The following is a 12,337-nucleotide window of genomic DNA, read 5'->3' on the forward strand; positions in this document are numbered from 1 at the left end:
GGCACAGAGGTCATTATACATTTAAGTTGACTATTAAGCAGCATATAGGTGGTAAATGAATAAGATGTAGTGGTTTTGTTTGTTGTTCACAATAATTTAAACTCTCACATTCAAGGAACAGTGTCCAGCTCGGGAACAGCTCTGTCATCATGCCAAGGGCACAAAGTTTGACATCATGTCATCCTATAATAATGGTATAATGTCAATGGTTGCTTAGTTACAGTCAGTGACAAATGGTTGAATTACACTGATCATGGAATTTAAATTCAGTATTAAATCAGAAATATGACAAAGGAAAGTGGTTTGACATTTTCTTGTCAGAATAACCCCAAAGGTTTATTTCCTTGGTATGTTAGGTCTAATCAATGTCTTACGAGTTTGAATACTGCTACTACCACTACTAGTTTGAAGTAAAGTAATTTGTGCACACTCATAATTTGGAGCAGAAGTCCAACTCTTTCCATTAGACTCCATTACATCATTTAGCCCTCATTATGTGATCAAGAGACACGTACTCCCATTTGCATTCTAATCATGTTTTATTCCTCGGCACACTGAAAAAGTGTATTTTTTGTCTGCAGGATGTGGTGACAGAACATTTTGTTGGCAGAACATCCACTGATTTGCATTCTAATTAGTACTTCAACAAAACGGCAATAGTCTCAAAACTGTTATTGCCAGTTTCGCCTGCACACTTTGCGCACACATTCTGGACAAAACTTTGAGATTCTGGCATTCACGACAGCTTCCAATTAAGTTCAGGTTGCATAAACCAGTTTCCAAACAAGCACATAATGTCATAGGACTTTCTTTCAATAAATACAACTCACACGTAATGTGCATTTAACATAGTACATAACTAGAAATTACATGTATTGCAATACCCAGAAGAAAAGTTACGTGATCCAGGAAACCAGCATTTCTATTTTTTGTCAGGTATAGTGTACGCCCCTCAGGCAGGATTAAAATGAAAAAAGAACTAATAAGCAAAGCAGAGAACTATTTCTTGCTCATTGCAACCTGTATTGAAAAATAAGTTTTTAATTTTGGGTCTGTACTGGTCGTCATATTACTAGTTTCTGATTGGCTGGCAGGTGATGGTTAAACTCTCATAACAGCAAATCACAACAGAGATCTGATTAACAGCAAGGTGTATTAGTCTGCAAATAACCTTAGCAACAATACTATTGCTTGATGCATTGTTACCAGGCAACAACTCTCTAAAACAGAGTTAAACTTTAAGAAAAGGATGATGATTACCTTGGCCTCAGAATTGGAGGTTGACTAGACTACTCTAGTACTGCTGAAGGTCAGCGCGAATTCTTTCGCGATTTCACAAGCCAATCACAGCATTTCATCTCTGCTTTAAATCTTTTTCTCTAGGGCGACCTCTAGCTCACCCAGTAAGAGCTGCTTTGCTGCGTGTCCTCCCTCATCTCTCTCTCTCTCTCTCTCTCTCTCTCTCCCCTTTCATTCCTATCAATTGTCATAAAGGGAAAAAGACTCATAAAATTATCCTTCAAAAGAAAAAAATCTGTTTCTTTCTCTGTTGGTGTCACCATCCACCCTGGTTACCATCATCTGGCTGACCGCTCCCGTCGACTCCTTCAGTCTGGTCTTCAGGCTCCTCCACCACCACCAGAATCTGGACTCCGTTGGGGGGATATGTCTTGTTTCTCTACCCCTTTAAAACATGATATTATAACATTGGAGTCCAATCTCCAAAGACTGTACATATCACATTCTGCATGTGTACAATAAATCTTTGCATATTTGCAACGAAGTCTCTCCTGATTGAAATGCAGTATTACCTTTGGACCTATACTACTTCACCAAAAAAATGTTTTATCAAAACCCCCATGTTTCAATTTCTAAGGCCAATAATCCCAGATATGAAACACTGAATTAGTTCAGTTCATATATTCAAATTATTGAATTTAAAGCAGAATTCAAGCCAAAATACCCCAACAATTATTATATAGTCCATTTTATGAACTATAATTTAAATCACCTTTCGCAGACTGAGAATTTCCAGGTTTTATTTTACTATCTACAAAGTTGTTTGGCTTCTCCTTCAGTAGTCAACAAACCATAAATCTCAGCAGCTGACGGAAACACAGAGACGCTTTAAAGTCAATATCTCTCGCTCCAGCCTTCTCTAGGCAGTCCCTTTCTTCACAGACACCCCTTGGACCAGAGCTGCACTTCAAATATCACATTTCAATGCAGAAGAAATTAGCCAATCATCACCCAGACGGATAAGTGTCACTTAAGGAACGCTGTCGATCTTATCACAATCTAAAATGATATGAGAGTGACCCGTATTTTACAGTCTGGGGCCATAACATTTGAGTAAAGTGTGTGAACTAAAAGAAGTTGCTGAAAAGTTTGAGGCTTAATGACCTGCTTCCTGTACGTGCTGTTTGGCTTTCTTAACAACGCCAAATACATCTTCTCATTCAGTTTTGGGGAATTAATGGGGAAAAATCTATTGGCAGAAAAACAATAAGGTCAGGGCATTTGACACAAGCTACAGTATGTCATTAGGGACAACTCTACATAATCTGTATTGAATGCCCCTGCTTGTTTCCCCTGCTCCATCAGTGTCAAATTCCTTCACAATTATAGACCTGCAAATCCCCTGCTGTTCAGAGCTGCCATTTCCATTAGGTCAACAGTCAATGCATCGACTAATCACTCGCCATATTCCCTATTGTGTTTTAAAGATTGAAATAAACTCAGAGACCTTTGTCTTGGAAAAGCTCACAATTAACACCAGTCTTCAGCCAGGATTTGCATGAATTTGGCTTTATTTACAGACCTTTGAGTGGGTTTAAAGAACTTTTTTTCTCAGCAACCTTCTCATTTATGTTTGCAGTGCATGTTCCATGAGGGATGGCTGATGCCATGTTGGTTTTGATCTGATACAATGAAATGCCAGGTATTGCCGACATTTGATTTGCAAAATCTTTGAATGTACTTTCAGAAAGACATAAGCAGAAATGCAGTTTTTTACAGTAGCAGCTGAAAGCTAATGTCAAGTTGTATGCAGTCCTCCTTGCTGCTCGGTGGTCTCTGTTTCGTAAGCTTTAGGAAGGGGCTGTAGCAGACAGCCGTGTTGCAAATATCACGGATGGCAAATTTAACAGCTAACAAAAATTCTGCTATCTCTTCACTCAGCCATTGTTGATGCCATAACAGTAGATTCAAAATTATTATGCAATGTAGCAAAGGATTTAGAATCTTTATCTCTGTGCAGAAATATTCACATCAAAAGCAATGCTTTAAAAAGATGGAGATATGGGTCAGTCAGTGATTTAGTCTAAATATCCTTAACAGAAATCAAAGTATGTAGATTGTGAAGGCAGCCCAATATTGTAGTAATTGAATCCAGTTGGGACAATTACGCACCACACTATTTACATCCAGTGGCCTGCCAATACAGGCAATAGTGTGCCTTTACTGTTGCAAGGTGAAAGTACAGGTACAGGTGGTAGATGGGCTGATACCTGAACCATATATGACATTGGCCCCAAGACCAAACAGACTGAATTAAAAAATGCTAAAAAGCTGGAGAGTTCGTTCTCTTTTGGTTTGTCAAAGCACATTACATAGTCATGTGATTATCTGTCAATATAGAAATAGTGATTAGTGAAGTTTTAGACTAGTCCTTAGTTGGCTGGTAACCTTCTGAAGCTGCCTTGTGGACTCTGGGTGTCCCGGGGACAGTGAATCACCAACCTTCGTGATGTGGGAAAAGGTTCGGCCGCACTGCGTCATTTGGTTTCACTTCTCCTGTACAAAAAAAGGAGAAACACTATACCAAGCCACAGCGGGGGAGGAGTGCTTCACCAGTCAGAGGGAATAGTTAAAAGCTCTGCTCCAAAACAAAAGCATTCTGGGGGTTGTGAAGCTCAAGTGCTACAAAATTGAGCAGAAACTTGATGGCAGCGATGGCGTCTGCTGCTTCATTCAGCTGCAATAGGTCTACATCAGTGGATTATGGTTGTACGTGTGTGTGTTCTCCCTCTTGCCTTCTTTGTTTCTCTCCGTTTAGCTCAATGGGATTTAGCCTACAGACATGAATTCAACACAGTCCATTACCAGTACCAAAACACCCATCACAATTATCAAAAGAATGAATATCTTCACCTTTTCTCAATCTGATGCCTGCAAGAGAGAGTGTAGTTGTGAACATGTTCTGTGTGTGTGTTTTTACTCTATCTTCACTACAAATGGGGATTTATAAGAGTTGTGTGGGAGTTCGGAGCTGATTTCAGTGTTTGGGTTGTGTGGGGCATGAAGGCGGCACATGGTGCTCATGTCTGCCATGTTCCTCCCGCATCAGATCTTAATATATTTTCTGTCCGGTGTCCATGTAAATGAACTTAGAGTCCAGAGTAGATCTACTAAATTAATTTCAGGAATGAAAAATATATCTTATGAAATTTGAAAAAATTAAGTTAACCGACTCACATTTAGGAGATGAAATGATTCAGGTGTACAGGGAATATATGATGTAACAGTTGAGCTTTTCTTTCTGTTTTGGAGCAATAGGTATGAGACGAGAGGAAATTCTTTAAAACATTTCCCTAGAACATGTCTGTGTGAAAAGAGAAATGAATAATAAATCACAGCGCATGCTTCCAGGAAAAGTTGTGCGTTCTCCTCTTCAATTCATTCTTTTAAGATTAGGTTGGATCCATTTTGTCAAAAGGTCTAATGTATTTTTACAAAGATTGTCAGTAATGTAAAGAATGTAAAATATTTATGAAATGTTATAAAAGAAACGTGTCATGAAATTAATGTGTTTTATGAAAATGACATGTTGTTATGTTTGCTTGAGTCTGGAATAGAGGATTATATACCCTGTACCACAATTCTTTTCAATAAATTTCAATGTTTTGGGGGCAAAAAAGCAGGTCTGAGATGAAAAAGCAGGGAAGGTATAGTCTTAGGTTGTTTTAGGATTAGGATTGGTGGAGGAGGAGGTAGAAGAGAGGGAATGTGTTGTTGATTTTGAAATAAATCAAGTGGGATTTGACTTGTTTATGTGATATGACTGTATGTGAGGTACTTGTAATTTTTGTAACAATATAAGTGATGCAAGATAAACTCATACAATGATTACAGACACAATATTTACATGAAGTGTATAGTGTGTATTTACATGCTAACAGATGTAGTAAAGCTCTGCCCATGTACTGTATGTGCTATTGACCAGCCATGTGTCTGGTCAAACTGTCACTAACTCAGAGCCCCCAACTGCTTCTGTCACTTTGCTGTAAATTGCCCTGGATAAGGACAATATTTCAACACCCCCAAACAATTGTGGCCTTGCAGCTGTGACAAATATCCCATCAGCCATGTCTGGCTCCATCACTGAGATCCTCAGAACACTATGTTAATGTCTTGGTTAGAAATACAGCTCGTTAAAACAAATTTGTCACATTTCTCCAAATTGAGATCACTGACACAAATATCTTTAATATAAAAAGAATATCTTCAATGAAAGTCCTCTTTTGAGATTTTTTTCCTGATGCTTTCAACAGCATGTCACCGTCCTTTCTAATAAACAGACCCACTGGTCAATATCCACTGCAGATGTGTTTGGCCCCTCCCTGAGAGTGTTCATAAGGCATACAGGTAAAAAAAAAAGGATGTGATTAGAACTCTGCACGCTCATTGTTGCGTGCAGAAATGGTCCAAACAGCCCTGATGAAGTATTGACTTTTTTGGTGCAGTCTGGGTAATGAAGATAACTTTTAGTATTGACAGAATACGTAAACAATCCTTTTGGAAACTGCTTGACTGCCTCTGCTGCTCTGCTCGTCTCCAACAACGTTTTAATGGCCGCCGGTAAATATAAATGTAAGCAAGCCAAATTACCTACAGTGACATTAGGAAGCAGTGAGCAGAAACAAATCAATTTGGAGCACGCAGCGCTTTAAAACACAAATTATATAAAACAAGGGTGAATAATGATTTTTGGAAAAATGACTTCAAAATTCTACCCGTGCATGCTTCTTGCTGATGTGTCTGGTGTTCTGTGTATGTCACTGGTAAGGTCCTCTGCTTCATCTTGGACCACAAATGAGTCAGCACAACGTGTTTTACTCCTTCAGTAAATCAATGGGCTGATTAAAGTGAAATTCTTTCATTCTGATTGCCTTGCTAATGCCAATGCAATAACTTTGGGGATATCCGGGATTGTTCCAAGATGGTTACTCGCATTGTAAGCTGTGTAGTAGCACCATATAAATGGAAAAGTAGCCCAAATTTTCCAGCTAGGCTAGATATTAGCAACAAAGATAAGCTCATTTTGTATTAGCAGAATCTATTGTATTATATAACTTTAATGGCATTAATTGTAATGTTGCGAGTAATGTTGGCTTTCCCAATATTTCGGTGAGACTTTTCTTCTCTCAGAAGCGACTTATGAAGATATTTTTACAATCAGGAAGCAGGGCCCACATTTGTGTTTTATTTTTAAGGAATTGTGACGGGAGCAAAGCAGGAAGTATAGGAGCGTCAAACTCAGAGTGATGACATCCCCATTCTTTATTGTTCCTACAGGGCTCTGATTGGTCAACCAGGGAAACAGTCATACATGGGCTGATGGTTTACTGTCACCCATTTTCAAAAGCATACCATAGTATTTTAGATTTTAAAAGCTTTTCTTCTGATTCTGCTGCACTGGTGCATCCGATAACGTGAAGATGCAAGTTGCAGATCTCAGCATATTTTGTTGTAATTTGAGTACATAGGTAGCAGTATGTATCGGTTTTTGATGGCCATCTAGTGTTTTTCTAAAGAGCACAGACTGAGACATGGCTTCTGACTATGCATATAGATAAGGTGATTTTGTATCTGGCTCAGCGCTAATCACAAAGACAAAGAAGCAGAAGTATCCTCTATAAGTCAGAATCATTGTCTGATTGTCTAAAGGTCCGTATAATTTAAATCCTCCCTTGGGCAAGACACAACATTCTCCTGTAAAGTGGACTTGATTGGACAACAGCAAGCATTTATGTTGGGAAATCTTGGGAATTCAAAACAGAATGTTGAACATGTTTTGTTAATTAATAAACACATGGTTTTAGTATATTAGTTCCTTTTTTGACATGCTTCACCTGCATCAGATTCTCCAAAGTTTAGGGCTGATAAGGGATTTAGAAGACATCTTTTTTCTTTTTTTCACTCTGAGATGAGGACACACGATAAGATGTTTAAGAGAAGTTGCCCTTGTATCTAAAGAATCAGGATGGAACAAGGTCAGATGGGAAAGCACACTACACATAACACAACTGGCACCATACTATTTGAAATATGCACTGATGAGTGCCTCTTCACTGCTTCAAAACATGTGGTTCCACAGTAGCCAACAGCACCGTGTTCTCATTCAATGTAACTGATGTGAGGACAATAAACAGCTTGTTTATCTCAGTTTAATCCAGAACATCCCAGAAGATTAGGGAGCAAATTGCGTCGGTGAAGTCTACCTTTTTCTGTGTTTGAGAATAATCTGGAGAGAAAGAAAGACACAGAGTGCTTGAGATGTGTTTGTCTATTTGTCTATTTATATGTGTGCACAGGCATCCATGTTTTTCTGTGTGAATATCTGAGCTTTTACAATTGTCAGTGCATATATGCGTGTAGATAGGATGAGAAGCCACAGCATAGCTTACATAGAAAACAGCTCCATGACACAATTGTCAAGGGAAAGACAGACAAAAAACTTTAAGTTCATGCACAGATTTCTCAAAATGTACAGTTTATGTAGTCAATTGTTAGGATTTGTGATTTAAATGTGTTTGTACAAGTTCATATTCTCATAATGCGGCCTACACAACCTGAAGTAGCAACAGCAAACTCATAGCACAAACGGTGATTGTAATATGAAAGGACAGCATAAACCTTTTCTGAAATGCTATGAGGACTATGTATGGGGCTTAAAGCCTTTTGAGTCCCCGGGGGGGGGGATGGGGGGTGCCTTGAGCGATGTCACTTGAGTCAGCATCAGTTAGGGACGAATACTACAAGTTTAAAATGAAAATAATCTGGGGGTGGGCAGTTTGAAAGAAGTGAGCAAAACGTAAAGAAATGTTTTTGATGTCTTCCAATGAATGAATCTTGTGTGAAACATGTCCAGAGGGCATGTTGTACCGCTTATCCAGGGTATTTATCAAAGCCGTCAGCCCAGGCTTGGTCACAGTACTGAGGTGCATCCTTTCTTTCACTATAAACCTTTACTGCTTGAGTAATTTCTACGTATTGTTACTGAAGTATGTTCATATGGAGTTATGAGGTCAGTGATCCCTGTCAGGTGGCATTTAGCTTACTCAAGAGTTGACACCCCTGTGTTTGGCTCTTTAGCCATGCAACCATCGTCCATGGCTTTGTGGTGTTATTTTAAAGGTGATGCAGGTTGGTGGTGTTAGCCCCTAAGGGAGCAAATTTTAACATACCACAATTTATTGCAAAGGGAGTTACTTCTCCAACCCTCATTTGAATGCAGATAAATTGCCAAAATAAGCTGATAAAACGCAAAACCGTTGTCAGACGTTAGCTGGTGAGTGGTAGTACCTTAGTCCGTAGTTGGGTTGGGAACCGGAGGGTCGCTGGTTCAAGTCCCCATTTAGACCAAAGTATGGTGGTGGACTGGTAGCTGGAGAGGTGCCAGTTTACCTTGACATTTCAAGGTGCCCTTGAGCAAGGCACTGAATCCCCGACTTCTCAGGGCACCTTTCCATGGCAGCCCCCCCTCCACTCTGACATCTCTCCATTTAGTGCATGTGTGTGTAATTCAGGCCTGTGTGTAATAACAACAGAGTGTAAATTGTAATTTCCCCTTGCGGGATTATTACAGTACATTATTATTATTATTACATTGTGTGGGCAAATGTGTTTTGCCTCTTTTGCCCTCCACACAGACTCTTTACCTGCACGCAACCAAAGCCTGCTCAAATTTGATTGGTCGAACGGAAACTTATGCGCTTCGATACCAAAGTCCTACCAAAAGCACATTACATTACATCAATCACCCCATTTACACACACATTCATACACCGGTGGCCAAGGCTACCATACAAGGTGCCCCCTGCTCATCATACAATTCACATTCAGTATCTTGCCCATGGACACTTCAACATGTAGACTGCAGGAGCCAGGGATCGAACCACCAGACAACAGCTCTACCTCCTGAGCCACGGCCACTCGGATATCTGTTCAGAAAGATTAACTGGATACTGACTCCTCTGCCTCAAAGTTTGGTCAAAGTAGAAAAGTTAAAAGTGGACTTCACTACATCACTCTTAAATCTTTGTACTTAACGGAAGCTCTAATGGGAGTTTACATCTGCTAATTGTTCTAATAAGAGGGTGTCATGTACTATATATGTGTGTGTGTTCGTGTGAATGCCTGTATGTGTGCATGCTTGGCTGTGTTTGTGCAGTTCATACAGTGTATCTGGAAGGACTGGCAGTGGGTAATTAGCTGCACATATTTAGCTGCGGTGCTTTCCATGTCCGCCTTTAAGGTGTCAGCTGTAGATAGCAGCCGTCTTTATGTGTGATGGATGTTGTAATTACAGCTGGGCTGGCGACTAAAATTGGAAATGAAGTGTAGTTTGGCCCAATCATCAGACCCTTTTACCAGGACCCAGGTCTCTCTGCCAACAGTAGCAAGACATTTCAAAACTGTAATATGTTTTGAGATTAGCGGGTTTTGTCTGTGACATCTCTACTTTTCAGACTCAAGTCCCAAGGAGCGTGAGATAACTTTGTAACTCCAACACTTTGGGTCCTGGGATAAATTGCCTTTGGGCGCATCTTCGCAGATGCTGCAGATGTATGGCCTGCCTCAGAATCTGTCACTTTAATTTAACTAGATCAAAGGATAGGCTCTGTGAATAATGCACTGCACCGTGGGAGGGGGGCAGGATAACTCCTGACAGCTGCATTTTGGGGAACCTGCAGAGAGAGAGAGAAACTCAGAGACGGAGAGCTAGAGACTGACAGAAAGAGCGATGCGGAAAAGCACTGGGAATTCCTTGGCTTAATTGCATGGTTGTTTGAAATCCCCTAGTTCCACAAAAAGTGAATTGTATCTAAAATAAGGGAGAGAAAAAAATGTTCTGCCTACGTGGCTGAAATTGGATAATTTTCTGCTGACAGAAAATGTTTCTACTGCGAGTAAGTGGATTGTTGTTGTAGCATCTCAGCTAATGGTGACAAACTGTTCCAAAGGCTTGTTCAGTTTCTTGGTGGGAAATAATAGACATTTACACACATACTGCCCAACAGCCGTGGGGATGTGAACATCCAGGCACCTCACGATCCGATTCGTACGGTGGCCTACAACACGATTATGAAACAGTTATGGATGCATCAAACTTTTTAAATTTCTAAACATGATTTGTTATTTCTCACTTTTTTTTTTACACTGTGCCGATGAAAGGCTCTAGCGAGTGTCGCGTCAAAGACGTCCGAGCAGTTGGACGCGACGACACTGCCGCATGGCGATCAGCTGAGAATCCCGCCTTTACCGAGGGGCTAATATCCACAGTGGAAAACAAAATGGAGAAAAGCAACTGGTGCCAAGAGTGAGTTCGGTGAAGTCGTGCTGAAACATGCAGTGGAACTAAGGCGCAAGACCACTGGACCAGAAAGATACCCCATGACTGTATATTTCCCACTTAGTTAAAGTGGCCATATGTAACTTTCAGTTTTTGCTTATTTCAGCAGCCCCTTTGGACAAACCACACTTCCTGTCGTCAAGTCAAGGTCCAGGATTTACGGGGAGGTCATGTAGTTGCGATAAATGTTTTGCTCAGACGGAAAGTTATTTATTTACAATAAGAGAATATGTTACAGATGCATCGTAGTATTTCAAGTGATGCATACTTAGCCTAATTTGGCTGTATTATGAGCTTAACTGTTGTCACTGTCACTAGCCAATCCAGTAAGAGTTTCTTGTAGGAACCAACGTAATAATAATTTGGATTTACATAGCACATTTCATTCATAAACCCCAGGACGCTTTACACAAGTACAGGGGACAAGAGAAAAGGAAATAGTAAGTCAACAGTAACACGGACTAAAAAGAATCCCCCATCCGCGTTCAATGGAAGGAGGACATAATTTAATGTGGGCTGTTGACGTTACGAACAACCACTCTGTGCTTTGTAAAGTTATTTTATGAATGAAATACACTGAAATACACTAAAACAGTCCAGTCAATCTGACTACTGTTCATGTACAAAATGATCTGTTTGAAATGCACCTTAGTCTCTGTTCTGATATATATTTGATAGATGATAGATATTTATGGTATTTTTTTTTTCTTAGACTTGGTATATTTATATTTATTACTCTATGCTCTGCACACCCATTTAAGTGTTTATTTATTTACATTCACACAACTAACATCTTGACTTTTCCACAATGTTTTTCTAATTGTTTCTGTGCTGTATTTCTTTTTAAGCTGCGAACTTTGCACGTAGTTTCGTAGTACAGTGTACTGTGGTATGACAAGAAAAAAATCTTGAATCTTGAATCTTGAAATGGATATATTATACAGCTGAGGGCCAATTCTGTTAGTCTCGTTTGCTGTTACAGATCATTTATGATCATCTCTTGTTCAGCAAGTGTTGAAGCCCAAAGAAACCAGAGACTCCTGCAAAGCTGAAAAGTTAGTTCAGCGTGTTACGATGACTTTTTTCCAGACAGAAAAGATTTTTAATAAAAACTGTGTTTGGGTTGAACTCTCCCTGGTGACCATCTGTTTGTCCCTGAACCTGCAGAAATACTAGTTTGTTCTTCTATTATAAGTGTAGCAAATGTAAATCCTCCCCGACACACCTTCTGCATGCAGCTCTGGGTTTGATATACAGAGAGGAAAACAGCGTGTCTGGTTTTGAGAAAAAAACAAAAGCTCTTTCCAAGCAATTCCCAACTAGCTTTTCTTGTCAAAATCTACACTTTGACTGCTGTCCAGTTTAAATTTGAGTGAATCGGTTTCACACAAAAAGATGAAGAGCTGCTGCCAAGGTTTTATTGCCCACAAAGATATGTATTCTCCATGTTGTTAATCATTAAACTGCTCACTTAACTTATCTGTAAAGTTATCTCTGACAGCATGAGGGTTTCTTCACAAGCTCTCCACCAATGCTTCATTATGGAAACAATTGGCTGGCTAATAAGCCAGCAGACAGATGTCAATGTAAAAACTCAAGAATCTCAAGAATCAATAATCAATGAAGAACTAAGAGTAATAGGAAAACTGAAATTTGCCTTTTGATCATGTGGACCCTTGCCTGTGTGGACTGCCTCGTAAA

This window comes from Etheostoma cragini, chromosome 10 (genome assembly GCF_013103735.1).
Source record: "Etheostoma cragini isolate CJK2018 chromosome 10, CSU_Ecrag_1.0, whole genome shotgun sequence".
Lineage (NCBI taxonomy): Eukaryota > Metazoa > Chordata > Actinopteri > Perciformes > Percidae > Etheostoma > Etheostoma cragini.